The sequence below is a fragment of the Dermacentor silvarum genome, chromosome 3, assembly GCF_013339745.2.
Source record: "Dermacentor silvarum isolate Dsil-2018 chromosome 3, BIME_Dsil_1.4, whole genome shotgun sequence".
In the NCBI taxonomy this organism is placed as follows: Eukaryota; Metazoa; Arthropoda; class Arachnida; order Ixodida; family Ixodidae; genus Dermacentor; species Dermacentor silvarum.
The window spans coordinates 55020560-55025961 of record NC_051156.1 but is presented as its reverse complement, the minus strand read 5'-3'; the positions used below and the strand labels follow the sequence as shown (position 1 = coordinate 55025961).

Below are 5402 nucleotides of genomic sequence, written 5' to 3'. Positions count from 1 at the left end.
GTGCCAAGCGGTTGGTGTCAATCACTTACATCACTTCCGGTTTCGGTTTTGGGCGCGCGTATTTTGAACGCAAGCCAGCACGCCGGCTGCGCCCCCCCCCCTCCTTTTTTTTGCTCTTCGTGCAGAATCGGTTTATTATTTAGTAAAAATGATTGCGAACGATCTCGTAAAGTCCCATCAAATCTGCGCCACGTGCAATTTCACAAAGTAGACAGAAGACCTTTTGTGCAATAAGGATATATTTATTTTGCTCTATATAAAAGCTCGTTCCGCGCTTTTTGTGCGTTCATTCAACGTTGTGACACCAGCAGGTAAGGCAGCAGTTCCTGTATGAAGCTCCACCGGACGGCACCAGCTGAAAAAAAAGTAAATTACAAGCAAGTTACATTTGCAAGCACGAAACAGCATGTTACAAGCATGAGTCATTTTGGTATTTAGACATATGAATACTGCGTGTAGAGGCGAAACGTGCGAAAGCGGTGAATGGGCGGCATTACAAACAAAAGCATTCGCTTTTACATACATGGCGTAGAAAATACATATATGAAAACATCTGATTTCCAAGCGTTCCCCCATTTCCGGGCATTATTTCCTGCACTTTGGCACCACAAATACACGAGCGACTTCGCGTTTCCTAAACTTGGCCTCGGGCGACGCGACGGTACGCTACATACATAAAGACGGACGCAACAGGCACTCAAGACAAATGCGTGGGTGCAATGCCTTTTTTCAGTCCTTTAGAAGACGCAATTTTCGAATTACAAGTTTCTGATATGTTCAACGTTCGCGCGTTCTGCTGGCGCCAGCAGCACACCCCATGTTATCACTCTTGGCAATCGCCCATCGCGTTTTCAACAGGCGTGAGTACCGAAAGAAGGTATATGTTGTTGCGGAGCCACAAAAAACGTCACAGACTTGTCCCTCTAAGATTCATTACACGCCAAACTAACTTTATCACCACGGCCGAGCTGCTTATCGCTAACTGCGTCACAGCGCGCTGTGCGGCCAGCGTGCTTCAAAGGTACCCCAGAAAGTAACGAAATTACTTTTCAGTAATGTCTGGCGTCAGGGAAAGCGGCACAAACTTCTCCTAGCAAGATGCACTAGACTACACACCACGGCTGAGTTCTCGCTAACTGCGACACGGCGCCCTGTGCGGCCAGTGTGGCTCAAAAACCGAAATAAGTTACAATAGTCCCATAGGAAGCGTCGGAAACATGTCTCAGCACGAATCATTAGCTCAAATTAACTGCGCCAGGATGACCGAGCTGTTTTTCGCTAACTGCGTCTTAAGTCGGTCCCGTGCCGTAAGCCTAATTGCGTCGTAGACTGTGAAACAAGATTTCTCACCTTGCCGTAGTCCAATAGTGCAGTGGTGTCTCGTCCCAGTGCAGAAGGAACGCAAGAATACGCCGAGAGCCCAATAAACCAGGTTACATTTAAAAAAGAAAAAAAGGAGACAGACGGGTGGCTGCCAGCGAGCGCTCAAACGCGCGCGCAACCATCCTCGCTGGCTTCGGGGGAGTGTCTGGCGGATGACGCATGTATCTGGCGCGTCATTGACATGTGGCTAGGTAAGGCAAGGAAAATAAGTCGCCAAGCTTAAGTTCATTTATACACAAAACGTTTCAGTTTCGGCGGCAAGAATGAAAAAAAAAATCAATGCCTGTTAACTTAAGTTCACTTTCTTTTCGATGCTCACGGCAGCTATAGCGTTCGGTGTCAAAAGTATAGCGTGACGTATGGTGACGTGTTTCCTGTTGCCAGTTTTTGCCGAGTGTCCCCTCTTGTTGAATTTCTTTCTCTATGAGGCCAGCGTCGACGCCGCCGCAGGAACGGGCACCTGAGAACTGCGCTTGAAAAAGAGTGTTCACAAAGCAAAAGCTCTTCGTATAATTCCCAAGCTTGCGACGCCCGCCGCAGCAAAGACGCGTGCTGTAGTCTAAAAGACGCTTGTATGTAATGGTACCACAGGTGTGAATTTCAATACTTGCGCCATTAGTATGCGTAAGTCGGTTCACAAAACCTAAACAGCCGTCACAGCTCCTGAGGTAAAAAATTTCTACGGTAGGGGGTAGCACTCTTACGAACGTATATATGTCTATCTGCGCCGCTCGAGCTGACGCGGGTGAGCGTAGGAACGCGCTGTTGCGGACAATTGGCCAGAGGCCACAACTGGTAGCCGATGATGACGCGTGCTTATATTGTGGCGCGCGCTGATTTGCCATCTGAAAGTGCATAATTGTATTGGGCGTGGGCTGCTTTGGAAGGCAATAACACTAATGGTATGCTATGCTGCGAACTTCTTAATGTCACAAAGGCCGTGTTTCTTTATGCGCGCGGTAGCCTGTCTTTTGATAATTGTTATGACACTCTATTGGGTAGCAGCAAATACAAGTGTAGTGCCCGTCCCTGACAAACGTCAAATAAGTCATTGATGTGTTTGGAGCACTTCTGTCGTGTTTCTTTCTTTTTTTACACGAAGGTGTTTTATGCCGGCGTCCACCATCAATATCCTATAACGGATGTGACGTCTGCGCGAACGCGCAAATTATGCTCTCTCTTGGCAGGGAAGGCACGGCCATCTAGGAGTGGTGAAGCGAAGTACTGCATCATGACACACTAACGAGCGCCGACAGTGAGCGCTTCGGTACTCTCAGCGCAGGACATTGCGTGTGTCCACCCGTTACAAAGGGGCTGGCCGCTACTACATCATCATCATCATCATCGCAGTGGAGGCTCCAGCGCGGTGTAGCCTGGTGTAGGCGGTGTAGGACTTCTGCTGAGGTGACGACGCAGCTTCCACACATGATTTGTCTTTCGCGTCCGCTTAGCCTGTGATGCCTAGCCGCCTACGGAGTGTATCTTCAACATACATCAGCAGTGCTTACATGCCTCCTACTGCTTCGCTGATGATAGCACCAACTAAGAGACAGAGACAAAGGAAAGACAGGGATAAGTAGCGGCTGGCTACCCTGTGCTTTGGAAGAGGGTAAAGGGGATAAAAGGTGATAGAAGAAACAAATAAATAAACTGGCCGATATCTGCTTGCTTCGCTGCAAATGACGTCGAAAGACGATCGTCTTCTGCCGCCCCTGATACGTAACACTCTCTCTTCTCTCCCTCCCACCCCTCCAGCACTTCCCCTCCCCTCTCACTCCAACCATGATGGATGCAATGGAGGTTTTGCTGAATTCAATGCAAATTTCCCGCGTGTGCCCTGCCCTCGCGCTATCTGTTGGGACCATCTGTTGGACCTGGTTGGGACCAGTAGCCGGCGCAAAGCCGGCTACTAAGCCGCGGCTTCAGTCGGCTTGTTTTTAGCGCGTACCGTCTCTTGGACACCATTTCTAACCGTTGATTTTTCATTTGCTAACGTAAAAATCAGTCCAATGTGTATTCTTAAATGAACGCTGCGGATCCTGGTTATGTACATATAGTTTGCATCAAAAAAAAGACAGGGACGGGACAGAGACACAGGACAGCGCTGTCCCGTGTCTCTGTCCCGTCCCTGTCTTTGTTTTTTGAATTGCGCTAAAGGCTGATCCCTTTTTATACCGGGAACGAGAAGTGTAGAGGAAGCACCATTGACCTTAGGCCTATAGGGAAATTGCTTGGCGAAAGTCGAACTGGCTTAGTGTTTTCTGCATATAGATTGTATGTTATTGAAATCCAGTTGATAATCGCATCAACTTTAACGAGCCTGGTCGAAAATTATGCATAGTTAAAGAAATTACATCACGGTACATTATTAAATGTAGACGACTTCACAAACCTTCTCAAAATCCTCACCAGGGGCTGTTGTTTGGGCCAGCAATAAATTCCCGAAAAATCCGGTGGCTACCAAAATATGATTGTAGTGCCTGAGATATCATTAACTTATAAAGTGGCCGGGTATTCCTTGAGGCTTTTCTAAATGTGCAGCCATTGTTAGAATATACTACATCACAGATGCCTCGAAATGCCTCAAATCGTTTACACGCTGGGACGAAATCGTCGTAGGACTGCTAATACGCTAGATGAACTGTTGTGGCGATTGCAGATGTGAATAAAGTATGCAACACTTGTTGAGTCCTTCATTCGCATTGTGTAGAAGCAGTCCGCCAAAATCGATACCACTAACCCTGAAGCGTGGATATAGGAATGAATCCAGTCTGCTGATAGCATCGCTAAGAGCTCCGAGTATTGCTTGCGAAAGTATGGCTAGCAGACTCTGCAGTCACGAACTACTTTCTTTACAGCCTCCCTGCCCCTGAATATCCAGAAACTTTCTTTCACAAATATAGGTAAATTACACCGCACTATAGACTATACTCGCGGACAACTTTCTGTGGCAATGAAGGGGAAGCTACGGAGGCAAAGCGCGCACAAATGAGAGCGCTTCTGAAAAGAGTTCCGCGTTTTAATCCGCGTTGGTTTAGGCTGCGGAAGAGAAAACATAAGCAGTTTATTAGCAACAGTTAAATAAGACAGAACCCACCAGTGAAAGTAAAAGTTTGCTCATTTAGCGGCTTTTCCCTTTCGCGTCTGGACAAACGGTAAACCGTCGCACGTGGAAGCTGCGTCGATTCAGCGTCTGTTCCAAGCAACCAAAAGCACTGTCAAACGCTGACGGACTACTTGGCGCGGTAACACATGTGCAGCATCTACGCGCCTGTACCTTTCCCTTCATTGCCACAGAAAGTTGTCCGCGAGTATAGTAGGGATCACAGCAGAAACAAGGCACACCAGGCACAGAGGTGTCGTTGCCGTGGTTCGCCCTTGTCTATAATGCGTTGTGATTTACCTATATTTATGCGAGAACAACCAGCCCAAATTTATGTTTTAATCAGGCTTTCTTTCCATTCCGGGAAAAGAAAGCTTACAACAGCGAGTAAATGGCGTCAGTGATCGTTCATGACGGGCAAATTTGTTAATGTCTCGGAAGCAGGAAGTAGAATAGAGTGCTTCCAGCTTTCCTGATGATGATATATGTTGTTTTGTGGCGCAAGGGCCAGCTACGGCCAAAGAGCGCCAAGACGTGGTGTACTGAGTCAGCAATGGTATGATCAATGACAGTGGATAGGTGTAGGGTGGCTGTAAAGGGGCCTAAAATCCTGTGCACTAAAGGTGCGTAAAAGACAAAAATACTAAGATCATGACAATGACGTGATAGGGGCGCAATGAATAAAAATGTGGTTGATCCCTCTTATATAGGAATCGGTATAGAACACGAAAGTGAAACGTGTCTTCACAGAAGTAGTGTAATGTTTATTGCACATTGATATATAATGTCTATTGGTGTTTTGTGGCTAAAGCGCCCTTAGGCGTTGATGCACCCACGCTGACGCCTGGTGGCACGTCTCCTCCATCACGACTACCAACGTCGATGACCATGAGCAACCGTCGTGCATATGGAAGCT

General features: G+C 47.4%; 1 long non-coding RNA gene across 1 annotated transcript; it reads right to left on the bottom strand.

Annotated features, from left to right (window-relative positions):
* Positions 1–221: 221 nt before the first annotated feature.
* LOC125944485 (uncharacterized) lies at positions 222–1563 on the bottom strand. Its single transcript, XR_007466233.1, has 2 exons — positions 1351–1563; positions 222–355 (listed from the first exon to the last, which is right to left on the bottom strand). It is a non-coding gene; the product is annotated as an uncharacterized LOC125944485 (long non-coding RNA).
* Between the last annotated feature and the right edge of the window lie 3839 nt (positions 1564–5402).